Source organism: Nicotiana sylvestris, chromosome 4, assembly GCF_000393655.2.
Source record: "Nicotiana sylvestris chromosome 4, ASM39365v2, whole genome shotgun sequence".
In the NCBI taxonomy this organism is placed as follows: domain Eukaryota; kingdom Viridiplantae; phylum Streptophyta; class Magnoliopsida; order Solanales; family Solanaceae; genus Nicotiana; species Nicotiana sylvestris.
Genome location: NC_091060.1, coordinates 73889696 through 73901861, shown reverse-complemented (window position 1 = coordinate 73901861; position 12166 = coordinate 73889696).

Here is a 12166-nt window from a genome sequence, read left to right as displayed (position 1 = left end):
AACAAAAAGAAGAATTGATGGTGTCAGAATTGACATCGGGAGTTTGGACCTTATTTATGGATGGAGCTTCCAACATAAAGGGGTCCAGACTTGGCATAGTGTTAACCATGCCTTCGGGAGAAACCCTAGGGCATGCCATAAGAACTGTTCCTTTGACTAACAACGAGCAAAGTATGAAGCTTTGATTGCAGGACTCAAATTGGCTCAGGGAATAGATTTCGAGGTCATAGAAATCAAATGTGATTCCCAGCTAGTGGTAAATCAGGTCTATAGGATCTTCGAAACCAAAGAGGAGCACATGCAATAATACCTAGTAAAGGTTCATGCTCTGTTTGCTCGATTCTAGGAGTGGTTAATTATGCATATCCCGAGGAAAGAAAATTCAGAAGTAGATGCATTAGCTAATCTCGGTTCATCAATGAAAATGAAGGGATCAGATTCTGGGACAGTATTACAGCTCATGCACTCGGTTTTGGATGCAGATAGCTAGTATGAGGTAAATACGACTAATTTGGTCTGGGACTGGAGGAATGAGATCATTGATTATCTTGAACATGGGAAGTTTCCCGAAGACCCCAAGGCATCCCAGGCGATGTGTGCCAAAGCAGCACAATATAGCTTCAAAGGTGGCCAACTGGACATGAAATCTTTTCAAGGCCTAATGGACCGCTGCTTGGGAGCTTCTGAAGCTAACTATGTTATGCGAGAAGTTCAAGAATGGATATGTGGAAATCATTCGGGTGCCGACTCCTTGGTACTAAAATTTGTAGGGCAGGATACTATTGGCCCCGAATGGAACAAGACTCCAAAGCTTTCGTACAAAAATGTGATAAGTGTCAACGCTACGCACCACTGGTACATTAACTAGCAGAACCATTGCACTCGGTTCTGTCTCTATGGCCATTCATGAAGTGGGAATGGATATCATCAGACCACTACCGTCGGCCCCTGGCAAGATAAGATTTCTTTGATTTTGACTGACTATTTTTCTAAGTGGGTTAAAACAGGTCCTTATCAGAAGATAGGCAAACGTGAAATGGTGAATTTCTTGTGTGAGAACATAATTTGCAGATTTGGAATACCAAAAGAGATAGCCTACGATAACGGGCCATATTTTATAGGTGCAAAGATCACAATGTTCCTTGAAGACTTGAAAATCAAAAGAATCACATCTTCGCCCTATCATCCGAGTGCAATTGGTCAAGAGGAATAAACGAACAAAATGATTATACAAAATCCCAAAAAGAGATTGGAAGCAGTTAAAGGTAAATGGCCTGAGGAATTACCTGGAGTGCTATAGGCATACCGAACAACGGCCAAATCGAGCACAGGAGAAACTCCTTTCACCCGTGTGTACGCAACATAAGCCTTAATCCCAGTGAAAGTAGGGGAGCCTACCTTGCGGTATTTCCAGGAAAGCGAAGAGGTAATAACGAAGCAGTGTTAGTCAACTTGGAGCTACTCAATGAGAGACGGCAATTAGCGCATATAAGGATGGCAACCCAAAAGCAAAGAATAGAAAGATATTATAATCGAAGAGCCAACCTCCATTGTTTCAAAGTTGGAGACTTGGTTCTAAGGAAAGTAACTCAAACACCCAGGAACTCAATATATAGAAGCTAGGTCCAACATGGGAAGGCCACTATCGGGTTTCAGATGTCACTAGGAAAGGTTCACACGAATTGGAGAATCAAGATGGCGCAAAGTTTTTGAGCAACTGGAATGTGGCACATCTTAAGAGATATTATTGCTGAAGAACATCACCTGTACTGAAAGTATATGCTGCACTCTTTTTTCCTTCGTCCAGTTTTTGCCCCAATCGGGTTTTCTAGCCAGGTGTTTAACGAGGCAGAAACAGAAAGCATACTATGAAGAAAGTTTCAACAACAGCGATAAGACCTTCAAATAACAAGGCACACAAGCGAAGAACCACATAGACGGTTATATAATCTTTCGCTTGATATCTAAATTCATACTGGGAAGTTAAGTTTGCTATCGAACGAAGGTTATCCAACTATTCAAAAGTGCAAACCATTAGGGGATTGTTAGATAGTCTTTGACTTGATAGCATAAATTCCTAAGGGGAAGAAAAGTTTGTTACCGAACTGAAGATTATCTAGCAATTCATTAGTGGAGTCCTTGATGATGCAAAACCTATAGTGTTCCAATTCGCATTCTTCGCATTCGAACACTAGGGGGAACAATATGAGGATACGATAACAACGATTTCCACGTTGACTAGAAAATGAAAATTGGAAACATAGTTGTATCATAGGGACCAGGGACTGCACAACCAGCCCCGTAGAAACAGGTTATATAAGTTAGCCAGAAGAAATGGCAATTTCTTAATGAATGCTTGTGTACTTTTTAAAAATGGAAGGAATAAAATAAATTCCTTTTATTTCTATATTGTTTCTTGTCTGAACAATGAATTGATTTTTTTCATTTGAAAGTTAAACAAGTACTTCAAATGCTAGTACCTTAATGAACTGGAGACATCCTCTTCAAGAGCACCGTAAACATAAGAGGTACCTCTCTTATAAAAACCCTCACCATAAAGGGTTGATTTTGGCAGGACTTGTGCCCGAAATACAAATTCTTTTCGGGGAGAATACACCAAAGATTTGCATAATCAGACATAAATAGTAAAACTTGAGAAAAACACTCAAGTAAGAACGCAAATATTAAAACTTACATAAATGTTCAAACAAAAGAACGCAGAAAGATTCATGCAATACTTAAGTAAAAAATGTTTTAATTCTCAATAAATGTGCCAAAACAACACAGAAACAAAAGTTGGGGAAAAAAAGAAAAAGCTAAATAGTTGCATCTCCAGAACTTGGAGGAAGAGAAACGTCTGTGCCCCATGGGAAGTGGGAAGATTCGTTGTTGGCTCAACGGCTTGGCCCTCATCAAGTTTGGCCCTCAAAATCCTCTCCCTCCGGTTCCTCTTCAGTACCCGAGGATTTAGAACCGAAACCAGAAGAATTGGAAGCATCAGGACATGCCGGGAGGCCATTTTTAGCAGCTTACTCTAGCTCATGGGCTTTAGCAATTTTGACATCAAAGTCAATGATGCCCGCGTTAGCCTCTTCAAAGGTTTTTATCCTGATGTTGTACATAGCATATATTTTTCAACAGTGAGGGAAGTAGCTCGACGCTTGAGTTCTTCTTTAAGTTGGTTAACCTCGGTAGAAAGGTTTTCCCGGGCGGATCTAATGGACTTGAGGTTGACATTGAGTTCGCGGACAGTAGAGCTAAAAATTCTATTATGCTCAATGGTCTTCTTATACTTCCCCTCCAGTAGGGCATATTTCACCCCGACAGTAGAAAGCTCTTCAGTTTTGGAGTTCAAGGCTGCCTCCATGTTGTTCAATCTTTAAGTAGAGTCAGCCTCACAGTCGAATGCAGCAAGAACGGCACTATGGGCTTCAGCCCATTTGGCCCTGGCCTCTTCAAATTGAACCATCACCGGGGCAATCTCTTGGCTAAGGGTTTCCACTTTTTGCTCGCTTTGCTACGAACGATCCTCCAATACAACGAACTCAGCAGCTTTGGCTTCTAGTTCTGAGAGGCGAGCAGTAGTTTGGTCCCGCTCGGCCAAAAGTTGATCCCGCCTGAAGGTAAGTTCTTCTTTTTCCTGATTCAACCTTTGGAGGCCCTCGGAAGCAAGGAAATTTGGCTTGCATAAAAAGAAAGGAGAGCTCAAGTTATTACTAAATTAAAGACAGGAGAAATGACAAAGGAAATGAAGAGCGTACCGCTACAGCGTTGTGCATAGCATTGTTCAGCAAGCACTCTCGAGAGAGAGCCTGTATTTTTTTCCAATCTTTTTCTGAAGCCAAAGGCTTCAGATAGTTAGCAAGTCCACCAACCGGGATAGCAAATTACATCCAGTGGAGACCGAGAGAGTAAAGTTCCTCCCCCTCTACAGATCTTCTAAGGGGCGGCATAATTTTGCCCCAAATTCCCATGAACTGGGGACTAGGGAAGAGGTACATCCTCTTCTCAGACAGATGCGGTCGGTGGAGGTGATGTAGCAGTTGCTGGTGGAAGAGTGGGTGAAGAAGGTGATGAAGCTGATGGCGTTGAATGGTGAGAAGTAGCTGCATCAAATACAGTGCTGGTTGTTGGTTGATTATCAATCGAACACGACAAAGACCCGGTACTCAGCCTCATAGTACCGGGCACATCAACTAGGATCGGGTAACGGGATTTGGCATTTTCTACCATCTCAAACACCCCCCCAAAGCGCCAAAACATCGTCCTCAGTTGGTGTAACTAACTCAACAAGTTTAGCATTCTGTTGAATTGATAAGGGTTGTCGTTTTCTATGTAGAGAAGCCTCCTCATCACTAGCTTCTCCATCATCATCAATCATCATAGTATCTATGGTGTTGTGCCCCCCTTTTTTCCCTCCGCGGAGAGAAAGTCGGGTTTCAACATTCATGGGGGGGGGGATAATAACTCATTTTCTTTTGGGATTTGGGTATTTTGAAGAGTCGCCACCTAACGGATTATGGTGCGTTAGGGCACCTAGAGCAATTAACTCTTAGACTAGTTTGCATTACCATAGATTTAGGGTAAGTGCTCGAAATAACCTTAAGGGGAAGGTGTTAGGCACCCCTCTCGGTCCACAACGGTGGGTCCCGACCGGACTTATACTTATGTGAATTAGTCCTTTTAACAAATAAATAGTCTAAACACATACTTGCAAATAAAGACATATTTTGGTATTTTTTAAGCACATGTATGATTCAAGCAATGAAACAAAGGAAAAGACTTGAACAAGTGGCACATATACAAAGGAAAGTAAAATTTATTTAAACGATGGGAGTTGGGAAAGAGGGGTCCTAGGTTGGTTAGCCTACATGATCATACCCATACAATGCCCGGTAAACACTCCTCAATGAGGGGCTACACGTGACATTAGCGCGTAGTCATCATATTATGTACTACCCAATTCCCTCCCTTGGTCATAGCCTAAAGCGTTCTAGCAACCTTGAAAGATATCCTATGCATGCACTACCCGTCCCTTCCCGTGGCCCTGAAGGTATTTAGGACCTCTAATTTTAGGTAGTTCTAGACCATCCTAAAGTTTTAAAGGATAAAAGTCTAGGCATCAATCAAAAATAATTAGGACTGCATTTAAAGGAGGAACAAATAAAGGCTCACATTTTACCTCCACAATAATAAATAAACAAGTGCACGTCTCAAACAACAGTTTCAAGTATTTAAGAGAAAAACCTGAAACATGATATCTAAGTGAGCAGAAAGTATACAACATTGAATTAGGACTGAAGTGTCAAAGACCTATTTAGCTTGCCTACTGATTTTAGACCTGTGAATGTGAGTAGTTTTAAAGTGTAGTTTTATAGTTACAAAGTTTTAATTGCCCTACATGCTTGCCTAGACATAATAGTAATGTCCTATGAGCATGATATCTATATTGATTAGGAATGTAGTAAAACAATGATCAATTTTAAATGGACAACTTGAGATCCTATAGACACTCTTTTTAACGGTATTAATTTAAGATAGTGTTTGAAAACTTATTAAAGAAGCGATAGACTAATTGACTAATCCAATTCAGAATAAACAAATGTGAATTAAACTGCTTTTCTAACTAAACTGGTTTTAAGTTCTATAGGCATGATTTCTATTAGAGTTGATTTTAATTCCTATAAGCATGGTATCTAATTATTAAAAGCTAACTTCGAACTTATAGGCATGATTTCTAAGGAGATGAATTTCAAGGCATGAGCTCTAATATTAAAGTCATTTAGATCCTATAGACATGGTTTCTAATTGTGTGAAAGTAAAGCATGCAGAATTTATTTTAAACCAAAGCAGATCCTATAGGCATGTTATCTAACAGATCATATTTTGAATCAAAATTGACCCTATAGGCATGTTATCTACCCGATTTACCCACAATACACAACTACCGGCCCTATTTTACTAATCACCCCAATGTTTGTTTATAATAATTATTACAGACCAAGAAATAAATATGAATTACATAAATAAATAGAAGTTAAGCTATAGGGAGCCTGAAGTGGCCCAAGACAGTCATGGTGTACCAAGCCTTCACTGATCTCAAATACCCAAAGTTCCATAGCCCAATTCATGTCTAGGTGTGTCAGAGTTCCCTAAGGATCTCAAGGATCCCGGGTAGTGCTCACACCCAAATTTTCCTTAAACAAAGACTGATTATGTGCAGTGTGGAAGTGCCATCCCTGATCTGCCAGAGTTCAGAGAGATATCAAGGGTCTCAAGGCAGTACACATATCAGAGGGGCAGAACTTAGCAATCTAAGAGTAAGGTGAGAGTGCATAATGATTTGAAAGAGTTAGGTAAATAGTATAAAGAAGGTCTTAGCAAAAGTGTTTTCTAAAAACCTGTACTGGTTTGAGTGGTAAATAGTATGAGAAAACATGAAGAACATGTTGGGATCAGAGAACAAGTCATAGAACATACAGTTTCAGAACAGACTTCACACAAGGGAAAGGGGTAGGGGGACACCTAGAATGCACCTTAGTGATGGAAAACAAATACATACATTGTAGTTGCAAGGTTAAGTTGAGAACACACATGTCTTAGACACAAACAGGATCTCATGGGTGAAGTAGAGCCAGTTAAACTTAGATGTACAAACTAGATAAACACTTCATAAAGCATTCAAGGTTTTAGAAATACTAATCATATACAAAACAAGCAGAATCTAGACATGCTGGGTGAGACAGTAAACACAAAATGTAGCTTAGACATACTAGTGAATAAGTTATCTAAAGCAGTATTGGCATGCTAAACAATGTACTAGTTATAGCTTCTAACAGAACAGATTTAAACATGTTGTATGATACAATAATTTAGGCATGCTAACTGCATATTGAATAGAGTAGCAACTAGAACTGGAATTTACAACTAATGAAGTGCAGCAACCAAGAAACACATAGTTTTTTGGAATGTGAATTGAATCAGGACATATCAGTTAAGGAGATAATACAGAGTATAGAGTAGAGATGGTGCAAGTAGCTAGCCTTAACTTACAACCGACTGGATTAGTAAGAATTACAAGTAACAGAAGAGAATAGAGCTTTGAGAGTGTGAGAGTATAGATGAACTATTGTTCCTGTATATAGAAGTGAGGAATAAGGAGAGCATATATAGCAGTTAAGAACAAGGAAAATAAGGTAAAGGGAATCAATAATTCAACAATTAAGGAAGCCACAAAATCAATCATACATCAGTTAGTATAATTTTCCCTTATTTAAGGTTAATCAACCAACGAGAAAGGCAAAACACATTTAAGGAAAGAAAATCAAAGGAGTAATTAGGGGTAAATAGACAGAATTTTAATTAAGGAAATGATTGGTAAAGAATCATTAAATATCACAATTAATCAAAAAGCTGCTCAGGATTGCAAATAAGGAAATAGTCAGGAATAGGTCTTAACAAAACAAACTGATAAATCAAGATTCCAAGTCAATCACTGATTTAAGGAGAAAAGTATATGTTTACCATGGATAGGTAAAAAAATGAACATAGGCAATAGAATCGGTAGAAGAGTCGAACCAAGAACATCAGTAGAGGCACATTAGGATCAAAAGACATCGAATTAGGCTAAGAGGAATCACAGAAATCAAAGCATAGGACAAAATCAGTACTCAAGTAATATAGACAAACTCAAAAGCCAAACAATAATGTCGAAAAATTAGGGCTTTTAGCATAAACAAATTAGGGTTAAATCAATCTGTTTGAGAGATTAGGGTTAGGTTTCAGAGAGAACCATACAGGAGCGGATTCAAGGGCGGCCGTATGTGAGAAATGACTAGGGTTTGGGGGTCGTTTGGTTTAATTTTGGAAAGGGGGACCCTGGACCGTTGATCAAAATGATCAACGGCCAGGATTTGGCCGGGTATTGGGTTGGGGAAGGTGGGGTATTGGGATTGGGCTGGTTTTTGGGGCTAGTTAATAGGCTAGGTTTTAAAATTGGGCTGGGTATTAGGATCAGAATTGATAAAAATAGGGCCAGATTTTAAATAGCCAATTTTAATAACTAAATAATTTATAAAATAATAAATAAGTACCAAAAATTATATTTGTACACTAAAATGATTAAAAAAGAGTTATGTAATATTTTAAAAATATAAAAGACCATTTTATGCATAAATAATATAATCATACGTTAACATGAGCTATTATTGCAAAGAAGTGCAATTTAGCCTAAAAAAGTAAAAGCAATTATAAATTGCACCAAAAATATTTAAACAATTACGATGGCATAAATAATGAATTTAAATGACTAAATCATCACAAAAGTAATTTGAAGGATAATTATTGGATATTTTATAAATAAAAGAGGAGAAATAAATTGATTTGGAGCTTTAAAAATTATAGAAAAATTATAAAAATACTTATGCATGCTTATAACTGCTTATGTACTACTTTGAAAGTATACATATGTATTTAAAAATATATGAGAAAAAATTGGGTATCAATAGCTGCCCCTCTTTACCCGGGAAGGATGAAAGAGTTTTCGGGTAAAGAAATGATGGCCAATTTTGACCGGACGGAATGTTTTGAAAGATAGAGCCCGGACTCTGACCTTGAGTTGCCTACATGTCCCTGGTCTTATAAGAATCAGGCCATGTGTAGTTCTGGATTCATTGGCAAAATATACCGATGAAGTCAATGCAAGAACGGACACAAGATGCAAGAGCGGCTATGGTGAGCGGTTAAAGTTTGAGACAGTTGAAGGAACTGGAGCGAGGTCGCTCCTGCTAGGATAGCGCTTGCTTGATGGTCACCTGCAGATGAAAAGATGTTGCCGACATGTATTTGCGTGAAAATTTAAACATGATGCAGATTCCTTCTAAACCATGAAGGATCTCTTTAGATGGTTAAAGATGACGTCCTTGGACCATGACGTTCTGGGACATGAAGCGTATGATAAGGAATTTGAAGGCCATGAAATGACATTCTCGGGCCATGAAGATGGTGCCTCCGAACCATGACGCCTTTGAATAATGATATGCAAATTTGAGAGATCCTTAGGCCATGGCATAGTGTCTTCCGACTATGAGGATGATGCATTTTAGACTATGATGCCTTTGGATAGGTTGACGATATTTCAGCCCATGAGATGCAATAATATGATGCTACCAAGATAATGCTTAGTCTTGTGAAATGAAGGGTAGAGCTTAGCCCGATTGAAAAGCAAATATATAGTACTAGAAATAGAGCAATATTTATGAAAAGAGGGACAATGCTTAGTCCCATGCGAATGTGGAGGCAGGGATTAGCCTCATGCAGTATGGAGGTAGGGATTAGCCTTATGCAGATATGGAGGCAAGGATTAGCCTCATGCAGATATGGAGGCAGGGATTAGCCTCGGGCAAATATGGAGGCAAGGATTAGCCTCATGCAGGTATGGAGGCAGGGATTAGCCTCATGCAGGTATGGAGGCAGGGATTATCCTTATGCATGTATGGAGGTAGGGATTAGCCTCATGCAGGTATGGAGGCAGGGATTAGCCTCACGCAGGTAGGGAGGCAAGGATTAGCCTCATGCATATATAGAGGCAGGGATTAGCCTCATACAAATGTGGAGACAAGGATTAGCCTCCTGTAGTATGGGAGGCAGGGATTAGCCTCATGCAAATAAGGAGGTAAAGATTAGCCTCATGCAAATGTGGAGGCAAGGATTAGCCTCATGCAGTATGGGAGACAGGGATTAGCCTCATGCAAACAGGGAGGCAAGGATTAGCCTTATGCAAGTATGGAGGCAGGGATTAGCCTCATGTAGATATGGAGGTAAAGCTTAGCCTCATGCAAGTATGGAGGCAAGGATTAGCCTCATGAAAGTATGGAGGAAAGGATTAGCCTCATGTAGATCAAGGAGGCAGGGATTAGCCTCATGCAAATATGGAGGCAAGGATTGGCCTCATGCAATTATGAAAGCAGGGATTAGACTCATGCAGATAGGGGAGGCAGGGATTAGCCTCATGCAAATATAAAGGAAAGGATTAGCCTCATGCAAGTATGGAGGCAAGGATTAGCCTCATGCAAGTATGCGAGACAAGGCTCGGTCCCATGCAAAGAGCGAGTAGCAAATACGAGTAGTGTATGTCTTAGCTGGAGATATATTCGGTGTCTGAGGGCCTGATTGATAGTGATCTTGTTATATATATATATATATATATATATATATATATATATTTGCGGAAGCTATTGCTACGTTAGATGTGCCTGCGTTCAAAGAAAAATTGTAAGTTTTGTGAGGGGGAGGTTGGTTTGTGCTTCTGTCCGCTGGTCTTGCTTTGCTCCATTCTGGAGGCCTTTTCGAGTTTCCCCGGGTAACACCTAGCTGTTACGGAAATAAAGTTTTTGAAAATATGCAATTATTGGTTAAAAATAAAGTCATTTTAGAAATACATTGATATATCAAGTGATTTTTAGATGAACTGGTGACTATAACACATTTCAAAGACATTGCAGCTCTCTTATATTAGAATTTTGAGGGTCCTCCTCAAAATTCTGCCCCAGTTTGGTAGAAGACCTGTTGACCGTTTGCGGGTAATGAGCCTTGTTGAACCTTTTACAGAATTTTGAGAATTTTTCTCAAAATTCTGCCCCAATTTCTTAACCGATTTCTGACCTTCTGACATATGTTGGTGTTGGCTGGACTTGCTCCGGAATTTTGAGGGTCCTCGTCAAAATTCTGCCCCAGTTTCTGATCTTGGGGGTAAATAAAAATTGTATTATGATATGACCGAACCCATAAGGCTGCATACGTATCCCTTCTTAAATGGGAATTAGGTCAAGTATAGTTCAATTACATCAGATGAGGAAATGTAAATAATCTAAGCATAGTATCTCTTGACTGCGTCTGAATTGACTGGTTTTGGCTAGATTCTCCATCCATCTCTGCAAGTATGAGTGCTCCTCCTGTCAGTACCCTATGAACCATGTACGGACCTTACTAGTTGGGAGAGAATTTCCCTTTGGCTTCATGTTGATGTGGGAAGATCTTCTTCACTACCAACTGTCATGGTGCGAATTGTCTTGGTTTGACCCTTTTGTTGAAAGCTTTGGACATTCTATTCTGATAAAGCTGACCATTACATACTGTGTTCATCTTTTTTTCATCTATGAGGGCCAATTGTTCATAGCAACTCCTTATCCATTCTACATCGCTGAGTTCAGCTTCCTGTATGATTCTTAAAGAAGGAATCTCTACCTCGGCTGGAATGACAACCTTGATACCATAAACTAACATGTAGGGAGTTTCCCCGGTTGATGTGCGAACTGTAGTGCGGTATCCCAATAAAGCAAAAGGTAGCTTCTCGTGCCATTGTTTGTGGTTTTATACCATCTTCCTTAGTATCTTCTTGATATTTTTGTTAGCGGCTTCTACGGCTCCGTTCATCTGAGGTCGGTAGGCTGTGGAATTTTTGTGCTTGATTTTGAAAGTTTCATACCTGGCTTTCATCATATCACTGTTGAGATTGGCAGCATTATTGGTAACAATGGACTCGAGAACTTCGAATCGGCAAACAATACGATCTTTAACAAAATCTGCGACGACTTTCTTGATTAAAGCTTTGTAAGATGCAGCCTCTACCCATTTTGTGAAGTAATCAATGGCCACTAGAATAAACTTGTATCCATTTAAAGCAGTGGGCTAAATCGGACTGATGACATCCATTCCCTAGGCGGCGAAAGGCCAAGCTGAGCTTGTTGCATTGAGCTCATTCGGTGGCACTTTTATCATATCGGTGCGTACCTGGCATTGGGAGCATTTGCGGACATACTGGATGCAATTTTTCCCCATGGTCATCCAAAAGCAACCAACCCTAAGTATCTTCTTAGCCAAGAGAAAACCATTCATATGCGGTCCGTAGGTCCCAACATGTATATCCTCAAGCAGTTTAGAAGCTTCCTTTGAGTCGACACATCTTAGCAATCCCAAATCAGGAGTTCTTCTGTATAGTTTCCTCCGCTGTGGAAGAAGTGATTGGACAGTCTCCGGAGTGTGAGTTTCTGAGTGAATTTGCATGCTTCGGATATTCTCCCTTTGACAAATAGTCCCTGATGTCATGGAACCAATGCTTTCCATCCGTTTCTTCTTCAATATGAGCACAATATGTCGGCTGATTATG